The sequence below is a fragment of the Suricata suricatta genome, chromosome 11, assembly GCF_006229205.1.
Source record: "Suricata suricatta isolate VVHF042 chromosome 11, meerkat_22Aug2017_6uvM2_HiC, whole genome shotgun sequence".
In the NCBI taxonomy this organism is placed as follows: domain Eukaryota; kingdom Metazoa; phylum Chordata; class Mammalia; order Carnivora; family Herpestidae; genus Suricata; species Suricata suricatta.
This window is the reverse complement of record NC_043710.1, coordinates 84,587,612-84,599,058: the sequence shown is the minus strand read 5'-3', so window position 1 is coordinate 84,599,058 and position 11,447 is coordinate 84,587,612. Positions and strand designations below refer to the sequence as shown.

Sequence of the window (11,447 nt, the reverse complement as noted above, 5' to 3'; positions counted from 1 at the left end):
TATCATTTATATCATTTGCCTAGTTTTCTTTTGGGTTTCTCATTGTTGATTCACAAGAATTGTTTGTATTTCTAGCTAATAGCTAAACACTAATTGTCTCTTATCAGGTTTACATATTGCAAATACATTCTCCCAATCTATGTCTGTGTGTTGACCTTGTCTACAGGTCCTTCACTGAACAAAAATCTATAATCTTGATACAATGAAATCCATTAAATTTTTTTGTCTCATGCTTTGTGCTTTGTCTAAAATTGATTAAGCATAAATGTAAGAATTCATTTCTGGACTTTCAGTTCTGTTCCATCCTTGTCCTTACACCAGCTCCAAATTACCTTGATTAGTATATTACAATTTAAAATCAGAAAGTGTAAATTCTCCAAATTAATTCATATGTCATAGAGGTACTCCTCAGCTTGTTAGAACATTATATTATGCAATTTCTTAACACATACAAAAGTAGAAGGAACAGTATACTGAACTTTTCTTACCTTCTGAATATGTCTCCACCCCCATTCATTGCAGATTATAATTTTAACACCTCATACTAAGGTATAATTTACCAAAAAATTCACCCATTGTAACTGTACAGTTCACTGATTTTTAATAAATTTATGAAGATGTGCAAACATCACCACAGTTCAGTTTTAGAATACTTTTTTTATTTTTTACATTTTTATCAGTTTTAGAATACTTCTTGTGTTCCAGAATATTCCATCTTGCCCAACTGCCATCAATTCCTACCCCTGCTCCCATTCCAGCCCCAGGCAACCATTCATCTGCTTTCAATCTCTATATATTTGTCTTCTCTGAACTTCTTATAAACAGAATCATACATCCTGTGGTCTTCTCTATCTAGCTTCTTTCATTTACCATAATTTGTAGACCCTCACATGTTGAAGCTCATATTAGTAGTTCACTTATTTCTGTTGTTGAGCAGTATTCCATTTTATAGACATAACACATTTTTGATTACCATTTATCAGTTGATTGACATTTGAAATGTTTCCATTTTCTACTATTATGTTATTATGTATAACATTACTATGAAAATTTGCATATAAGTCAAAGTTGTGTAGACCCAATTTTTCATTTCTCTTAGATATCCAGCTAAGAGTGAAATTTCTTGGTCAAATGATAAGTTTATTTAACTTTTTAAGAAACTGCCAAATTGTAATCCAGAGTGGCTATAGCACTTTACATCGCTATAAGCAATATATGAGTATTTCAGTTTATCTACATCCTCCCCAATTCTTATTAATTTTCTGTATTTCATGCCTATTTCCACAATTATTCCTGATTAACATCATCTTGAGTTTTGGGACTGAGGGGGGAATTCTGTATTTTTTATTACAACCATCTTTATGGGTCAACTGATATCTCATTATGGCTTAGTTTGCATCCTAATACTAATTTTGCTAACATCTTCTTATGGGCTTTGAGATAGTCATATACCTTTATTGGTGAACTATTGGCTCAAATATTTTGCCTGTTTTTTCAATTGCCCCTTTTAATTTGCCTCCTTATTATTGAATTAAAAGACTTCTAAATATATTCTAGATACAAGTCCTTTATCAGATACATAACTTTGAAGTAGTTTCTCCCACCCTGTGGCTTGACTTCATTATCTCACAGGCGCCTTTTGAGGTTTTCCTTTTGATGATGTTCAATTTACCAGTTTTTTCTATCATGGATCATGCTGTTGGTATGAATATCTTGGGTCCTTTATGGTCTATTCTGTTCAGACATGGGGAAACTTGTCCAGAAATATTCCATGTCTTCCTGTTAAATTTTTGGTCAGTCCTCCACGTCATTGCTCGTGCTGGCCAGGACTGCAAGCTCAGGCTAACGGAACCATTGATGTTTCCTGTTTGTTTGCTCCTGAGATCATAACTAATACTTCCAATCTTGTGAGAAGATTTTGCTATGTCCATTCAAAACCAAGTGAGACCTCTTTGGTAGAGAAGCTGTGGGTATTCACAGCTGGAACACCGTGGTAGAATATCCCACAAACTGAAATGGAAGGTAGGAGGAATGGGACCAGTCTCAAGTACAGTAATCACAGAACCTACTATTCTTATTCAACGTTTAGTATTTCATTAATAACCGCCTCTAAATTGGTCATATGCCTTTGGTCAAATTCCAGAGCCCTGGAATGATTATTTTGACAGTTTTTTCCAGTTTCAAATTTGGGGGAGAGAATTTGCTGAAGAGTTCTTTCTTGGCACTCAGCAATACTAGTTTGGGGGATGGAATAATGCATGCATAATGAAGCTCTTCCTCTAAGACTGGGAAGAAGACAATGGTGCCCACTCTCACCACTTCTATTCAACACAGCAATCAGATAAAAAAAAAAAAAAAGAAATAAAGGGCACCTGGGTGGCTCAATCAGTGAGCGTCTGACTCTTGATTTTGGCTCAGGTCGTTATATCAGGGTCTGGTATATGTGATGTGATATGATGTGATGTGATGTGATATATATTACATCTCCTTTATCCATTCATCAGTCGATGGACATTTGTGCTCCTTCTATAACTTGGCAGTTGTTGATAGTGCTGCTATAAACATTGGAGTGCATGTGTCCCTTCAAATCAGCATTTTTGTATCTTTTGGGTAAATATCTAGTATTGCAATTGTTATGTCATAGGGTAGTTTATTTTTAATTTTTTTAGAACATCCATACTGTTTTCCAGAGTGGCTGCACAAGTTTGCATTCCCACCAACAGTGTAAAAGCATTCCCCTTTCTCCACATCCTTGCCAACATCTGTTGTTTCCTGAGTTGCTCATTTTAGCCGTTCTGACAGGTGTGAGGTTTGATTTGTGGATTGGAAGTTTTGATTTGTGATTTGAAGATTTGATTGTGATATTTATTTGTATTTCCTGGATGATGAGTGATGTTGAGCATCTTTTCATATGTCTGTTAGCCATCTGGATGTCTTCTTTGGAAAAGTGTCTCCATGTCTTCTGCCCACTTCACTGGATTATTTGTTTTTTGGATGTTGAGTTTGATAAATTCTTTATAGATTTTAGATACTAACCCTTTATCCAATATGTCATTTGCAAATATCTTCTCCTATTCCATTAGTTGCCTTTTTGTTTCATTGATTGTTTCCTTCTCCCTAATGAACCTGGATGCAAAAATTCTCAAAAAGATACTACCAAATCAAATTCAACAGTACATTAAAAGTATTCACCATGATCAAGTGGGATTTATTCCTGGGTTGCAGGGCTGGGTCAGTATTTACAAATCAATCAACATGATGCACCACATTAATAAAAGAAAGGTTAAGAACTATATGATTCTCTCAATAGAGGCAGCAAAATCATTTGACAAAATATAGGATCCTTTCTTGGTAAAAACTCTCAAGAAAGTAGAAGGAACATACAACATCCTAAAGGCCATATATGAAAGATCCACAGCTAATATCCTCCTCAATTGGGAAAAACTGAGAGCTTTCCCCCTAAGGTGAGGAACAAGACAGGATGTCCACTCTCACCACTCTTGTTCAACATAGTTCTGGAAGTCTTGGCCTCAGCAATCAGACATCAGAAAGAAATAAAAGGCATGCAAATTAACAAAGAAAAATTCAAATTTTCACTCTTTGCAAATGACATGATACTCTATGTGGAAAACCCAGGAAAATCCCACCAAAAAACTGCTGGACTGGATACATGAGTTCAGAAAAGTCACAAGATATAAAATTAACATGCAGAAATCAGTTGCATTTCTACACACCAATAATAAAGCAAAAGAAAAAGATAGTCAGGAATCAATCCCATTTACAGTTGGACCAAGAACCATAAGACACTTAGGAATAAATCTAGCCAAACAAGTAAAAGATCTCTACACTGAAAACTATAGAAAACTTATGAAAGAAATTGGGGAAGACACAAAGAAATGGAAAAACATTCTGTCGGAAGCCGCCAAGTTTTCTGGTTGCCTCAGGCAAGGATTATCACTCTCCAGGGAGTGAACCAGTAAACAAGATTTGCATCTGGAGGCTGGAGATTGCCATTTCCTGGTCCAAGATTTTGGCGTAGGTCATGCTGGGCCAGACGTAGAGTGGCCAAGGTGCACAAAAGATCAAAACCGCATTTTAGATTATTCAGCGCTAGCTCCCCCTCCCCAGCGTTGCAGAGGCAAGTCTGGGCACTTCTTTTGATATGCATTTGACTCTGTTTACCTGGTAACCGATCCGGGTCAGTTCTCTGCCCCAAAATTCTATATAAGAGGAATTATTTTCTTAAGGAGAGAAAAGGAAGAAGAATAAAGAAGCTAGAGGCTTGATCGGAAACCGTGTGCTGTCTTCACTCTCTGCGTCTCCCTTCTCCTGCCCTGTTTTCTCTCCCTCCCTCAGGAAAGGACTCGCGACAGAGGCGCGCTCAAAGCCAGGACAAGAGCGCCTGGACCTGGCGAGCTAGCGCACCGCGGCACCCGCAAGTGCTGCCCCAGCCCGGGGTGGAAGCAGACGGGCAGACGAGCAGTCCCCCGGCACTGGGTTAAGACAACATTCCATGCTCATGGATTGGAAGAATATTGTTAAAATGGTGCTACTATCCAAAGCAATATGCACATTCAATGCAATCCCAATCAAAATGGCACCACCATCCTCCACAGAGCTAGAGCAAACAATTCTAAAATTTGTATGGAACCAGAAAAGACCCCAAATAGCCAACGTAATGTTGAAAAAGAAAACCAAAGCTGGAGGCATCACAATTCCAGACTTCAAGCTGTATTACAAAGCTGTAATCATCAAGACAGTATGGTACTGGCACAAAAACAGACACATAGATCAATGGAACAGAATAGAGAACCCAGAAATTGACCCACAAATGTATTGCCATCTAATATTCAGCAAAGCAGGAAAGAATATCCAATGGTAAAAAGACAGTCTTCTTTATCAAATGGTGTTGGGTAAACTGGACAGCAACATACAACAGAATGAACATGTACCACTTTCTTGCACCATCCATGAAAATAAAATTAAAACGGTTGAAAGACTGTGAGACAGGAAGCCATCAAAATCCTATAGGAAAAAACAGCAACCTCTTTACCTCAGCTGTAGCAACTTCTTACTACACATATCTCTGGAGGCAAGAGAAATAAAAGTGAACTATTGGGACATCATCTCTCGCTTGTTAAGTCTGCCATCTACCAATCTGGAGTGGCCTGCCTCTTTCTTGGGTCACTTCCTGCCCTCTGCGTATGGGACCAGTTTCAGATTTCACCTGGAAAGCTCCTGAGGATATGAATGAACAGGGTCACTGGTGATGTCCAAGGGAAGTAAGGGAGTCCTGTGCAGGGAGTTACACCTGAATCCAGTCATTTACATGCCTCAAATAATATCTGTTTTCACACAATGCAAAACCATTGATGGCATTGCTGCAAAAAACCTGTTGAAATGAGATCCTTCTCTGAGAATGAAATCCAAAAGGTGAAAGAACTATAAGGACAGAAGCCAGGGGAATCTCATGCAGCCTGGCTGGTGTTTCTGTTTGATAAAGGACATGGTGAACACAAATGTCTCAGGCTGCAGGGCACAGTTAAGGATAGGGCCAAGGTCTTCAGATCCACATTGTGGGTCAGTGTACCCCTGTCAGGACAAAAAGGGAAAAGAGAAAAATAGAGACTCATGATACAAGTCCCCACATGACAATATTTTTAGGTCCTTATGGGGACAATATTTTCAGGTCCCCATAAGGACCTGTAAATTAATGAACTTAGGACATTTGGGGGTAAATGAGGTGACCCATGGCAGACAGGTGTTCATATGCTCAATATATTACAAGTGTGTGTTTGATCTTCAATAAACCCAGTTCACCACAAGAGTTATGGCCATCCATTACATTAGTGACATCTGGTGCGAGAGTCTGCCAAAAAAAAAAAAACAGGTGGAGGTAGTGCTGCAATTAGTCACTGATACAATGTCTCATGGCAGTGGGCTATAAACCCAGATGAAGTACAGGAACCAGCACAGCAGACACAATTCCTAGGGGTCACTTGTGCACAAAGCCAAAGAAGTATCCTAGATAGAGTAATAATTGTTGTCCCTGGCAGCACTTGTTACCTCTTAAAAAAGAGGTCCATGGGGCACCTGGGTGGCTCAGACAGTTAGGTGTCCAACTTCAGCTCAGGTCATGATTTCATGGTCTGTGGGTTCAAGCCCTGCATTCAGCTCTGTGCTGACAGCTCAGAGCCTGGAGCTTGCTTTCGATTCTCTGTCTCTCTGCCCCTCCCCTGCTTGTGCTCTGTCTCTCTCAAGAATAAGTAAACATTAAAAATTTTTTTGATAAAGGAGGTCCAACTGTAGGCTCTATAGGGCTCCGTGACAACAGTGCAGAGCCTGCATGGGATTCTCTGTCTCCCTCTCTCTGCCCTTCCCTACTCATGCTGTCTCTGTTTCTCTCAAAATAAATAAATAAACTGGGGCACCTGGGTGGCTCAGTCGGTTAAGCCTCCATCTTCAGCTCAGGTCATGATCTCACATTTGTGGGTTTGAGCCCCGTGTCGGGCTCTGTGCTGACAGCTCAGAGCCTGGAGTCTGCTTTGGATTCTATGCCTCCCTCTCTCTCTGCCCCTCCCTGCTCATGCTCTGTCTCTCTCTGTCTCAAAAATAAATAAAACATTTAAAAATTTTAAGAAAAATAAATAAATAAACTTTTCAAAAAGAATTTGAAATAAGACTTTTTGCACCAGCAAGTCTTAAAAACTGTTCAACAAGCCGTGGCCCAGCCAACTGCGTTTGGGACCTTTGGAGCCTGAACACCACAGAGGTCCACAACCTCTCTACATGCAAATTAGCGTATGTGGTAACAAAATACTGCCACTAGGGGATGCCCAGCTGGCTCAGTTGGTAGAGCATGATACTCTTTTTTTTTTAATGTTTGAGGATTTTTATTATTATTATGATTCTCAAGTTAGTTAACATACAATGACTACTTTGGGAGTAGAATCCATTGATTCATCACTTACATATAATACCCAGTGCTCATCCCAACAAGTGCCCTCCTTAATGCCCATCACCCATTTTCCCCACCCCAATCAACCCTCAGGTTTTTCTCTGTATTTGAGTCTCTTACAGTTTGCCTCCCTCTCTGCTTTTACCTTATTTTTCCTTCCCTTCTCCTTTGATCCTCTGTTATGTTTCTCAAATCCCAAATATGAGTGAAATCATGTGATATGTCTTTCTCTGACTGACCTATTGCACTTAGCATAATACCCTCCACTTCCATCCATGTTGTTGCAAATGGCAAGATTTCATTCTTTTTTTGAAAAAGAGCATGCTACTCTTGATCTGGGGATCTGGAGTTTGAGCCCCACATTGGATGTGGAGTCTACTTAAGCATAAAATAAAAAACTGCCACTAAGGTGTGTAGGTGTCTTGGATTCTGGAACTACAAGTGGACGAAGGCAGCCACCAGATACTCTTCTTTTGAAGAGCAACTGCTTGCTTGCTATCAAGCCTTGGTAGAGACTAACATCTTAGAGCCAGACACCACATGTGACTCTGTGACCTGAATTGCCCATTCTTACTTGGGTGCTACAGACTCCACCAATAATATTGGACAAGTTCAATAGAGCTCAATTATTAAATAAGAGTGGTATATCCTAGGTCAGGCCCAGCCACAATCTCAAGGAACCAGTAACCTCCATGAGCAAGCCACCTTGCCAGAAAGAACTGAGAAACCCACAGGGAATGCCTTGTCCTTGACCCCACACCATAACTAACTGGGGCCCAAGATTTAAAGATATGCCTGCTGACAATATGGTATGGTTCACTGATGACTCTTCAAAATTAAAGGCTGGGACTAGACACGGATATTCTGCTCAGTGGGCTGGAATCCATGCAGTGGTGATTGTGCAGGCCACCCATTCTACTAAACTTTGCTACATTTTCACCAATTTATGTGCCATTGCCAATGGCCTAGCCATCTGGTCTGGAGAATGGCAACTGAATGATTGACTATTAAGGGATTCCTTATATGGGGACAAGGATTATATCAACACCCTGTTGGTTGGAAAGGAAAAATAGATGTTAATGCTCATGGCAAAGGACTTTTTAAAATGTAACATGAATGAACCCTCATGTCAATCGAGCTTGTACCCAATGGGTAACAGCAGTAGCCCAATGGATACGTCAATGAGTTGGACATGGAAGTCCAACTCAGATGCAAAAATAGGCCAAGGCCCAAGGAGTGATCTTGGAAGAAGTCAAGACTAAGGAAGCTGTACAATCTTGGGATTCTTGTTAATTGACACAAGTCAACCAAGGAAGAGAATTGGGACACATTAACCAAAGGTCTAGCAGATTAATCACATCAAACTCCTGGTGTCAGCCATGGGTACCAGTGGTGCCTCACTGCTTTTGACTCTTATTCAGGGTATGTTATTGCCATCCCAGCCCAACATGTACACACTGGAACTTCCATAGCTCCTCTTAAAAATAACTTAAATCTTGTTTTTAGAGACTCTATGGTACTTTACTCAAGCCACGGGACAACTTTCAACAGAGCAATGGGTGCACTTTCATGAGAACAATAGACTTTTCATGTGCCCTATCTTTCATAGGCCAATGGAGCCATCAGATGATAGAGCAGTGAACTCAAACAGCAACTAAAGAAAAAATATTATGATGACATGGTAGTGGGGTTGTACTTCTGCCTGAGTAGGGCAGTATGGACACTAAACACTGCACTCCAATACAAGGGAAATATGGTGTTGCAATGAACGTTGGGAAATACCAAGCCTGGTTAGGGTGAAGGTAGACCAGGAAGCCACCTGATTAGGCTGTGCCTACAAAATCCCATGTCTCAGGAGTGGTTTACAGGTTAGGCTGCCACAGTACACTGGAGACGGCCCCCTGAGTAATCTAGAGGTGATGCTTCTATGTGATGTTTACAAGGAGCACCAGGATGCCAGGAGCTCTCTAGTGGTGCCAAGGACATCTGATCTTTTCATTCAGGTGGGTAACATTATGGGACATGCCAAGTGTGTGCAGAAGATGACTTTCCTGAATTGGCTGACCAGGATTGAATGGTCTGGATCAAGCAACAGGGCAATGGGTGACTGTGGAGTAGCCTCGGGACTGGGACAGACAGACTGGGACAGGGCTGCAATACCTAGACAGTCAGTACCCCAAGTAACAGACAGCAACACCTTTGATCACAGTAAGTACAGGAAGTGGGCAGGGGGTAGGAGAAAACTAATCTCTTCTTGTCTTGTTCCTTCAGATACCCAGCAGTACCTGAACTGACACACATTGCACAGTGGTAGCAGCAGAGGGTTTTAAGTATTGCTGAACCTGCCACCCATATGTTTAGGGAATTTCCTCCCTCTACTCAAACAGTCTACTTGTGGTCTATTACTAATCTGACAGGGGTCCCAACAAAAGTGCTGATTTGAGAATGACACCCTCAGTGCAGGTTTCTATCCATAGGGTACCCTGTGCATGAAGCTTTCCTCCAACATCATCAATGATATGAGACTGTCATACATCATGCAACTTCACTTTGTCACCTAACCTATAGTTAAACCTGACATGAGCTTTGTACAATTAGACTAGAGACTCTCTGTCTCTTCTCTAAGTGAGTAAAGCATTGTTCCATCCAGGGCTCTACAGTGTTGTATTTTTTATGCTGATTCTTACACCAAGATGCAGTGAACAGAATATATGGACTTTGGTGTTTTTTTAATGTTTATTTTTGAGAGAGAGAGAGAGAGAGACAGAGGGAGAGCAAGTGAGGAAAGGACAGACAGCAGAGAGCCCAATACAGGGTTTAAACTCTCAAACCTCCAAATCATGACCTGATATGAAGTCGGATGCTTAACCAACTGAGCTGCCCAGGCACCCCCAGAATGTGTGGACTTCTATTCCTGGTAGCTGGCATTATGAAGAGCTTTGCTATCCTCTACGCAGTTAGTGTCTTCTCCTGGTATTGGTAACCAATGCACTGTGTTCTACTCAACAGTGTTATTCATCTTTCTCTTTTGAATATCACTATGATTTGTGTTTTAAATATGTTTTTATGAATTGTCATTCTATTGGATTTTCAAACTGTCCCATCTTCAGACTGTTTCTTCAAGCTACCTCCTGTGGGGTTTTGACAAAGCTCTTGTGTTTACCTAGGTTTCTCCAAGTTAGAGTCTGAGAAAAAAGTTTGTGTGCAGGTAGTATATTTGGGAAGGTGGTTCCAGAGAGCAGGAGTGAAAGACAAGGGGAGTGTCATGGGAAGGGCTAATTGGCCACTGGGATTTTTTTCTGATTGGTACCTCTCAAGGAGTCTTTTGAAATATGTCTCAGAACAATCCACCTGTGGGACAAAAGGATAAACATTTATTGCTTAGATACTATTCCCCATTGATGGAGAGTGGCTTCATTGGCATTTATCTTTCCCAATTCCCAGGTGTACAGGGCATGACCACCAAGTGGAGTCCTGCCAAGGTTCTCCATCCTGAAAGCTTCAGAACAGCCCAGGGCAAGAACCAAAGCACAGACAGGCTGGGAAGCACTCTGTGATTCCACCTGCACAACACCTGTCAAAGCTCACATGAACTATTTGCCACCACACAAGTAAATGAAGAAGTGAGTCTAAGATGATTTTGAACTATTGCACAAGAGATATTGAGCCACTCTTGCTTCTCTTATATCCATCACAGCACTTCTTTCATGTACTGGCCAATCACAATTTCTGCAAGAGGATTAGCGGAACAATGTGAAATCCCCACTGCTCATCTGCTCCTGGTGCCAGTATTGGGATAGTCATCACATACAACCTGATCTAGATTCCCTCACCCTTGACAGCCCTTCAGCTTGGAGCACACTTTTGGAAAGAATTTAATCTCTCCCCTGCCTCTTTCCTGTCCTGTGTTATTCCAATGAGGTAACCAATGTAGCTTTCCACACCTCCCTTTCCACTCATACATGTAACACACACACATACACACACACACACACACACACACACACACACTAACCACCTGTGTGTTTATGTAGTAGAATGTCCTTATTGTGAAACAAAACAACAAACAAAAAGAAAAGAAAAAAACAAACTGGATCTAATAGACATATACAAAACACTTCACCCAACAACAGAATACACATTCTTCTCATGGGCAAGTGAAACATTCTCCAGGATAGACCATATGTCAAGCCATATATCAGTTCTCAGTAGATTTAAAATGATAGATATCATACAAAGCATCTTGTCTGAGCACAAAAAGATGAAGTTAGATCAATAACAAGATGAAGTTAGATCAATAACAGAAGGAAAACTTGAAACGTTTTTGGGAAATTAAACAACACATCCTTTAACCCTCAATGGGTCAAAGAAGAACTCACAAAGAAATTAGGAAATACTTAGAGATGAATGAGAATGAAAACAACACATTAAAACTTGTGGGATGCAACAAAAACAGTACTAAGAGGGACATTTATAGCTATGAATGATT

General features: G+C 40.6%; 1 long non-coding RNA gene across 2 annotated transcripts in view; it reads left to right on the top strand.

Moving 5' to 3' along the window:
* LOC115272017 overlaps positions 1-10,809 on the top strand; it is a 34,784-nt gene extending 23,975 nt beyond the window's left edge. For both annotated transcript variants that reach the window (XR_003900195.1, XR_003900194.1), the window contains exon 4: positions 10,403-10,809. This is a non-coding gene — a long non-coding RNA (uncharacterized LOC115272017). The remainder of the gene's footprint in view (positions 1-10,402) is intronic.
* The last annotated feature ends 638 nt before the right edge of the window (positions 10,810-11,447 follow it).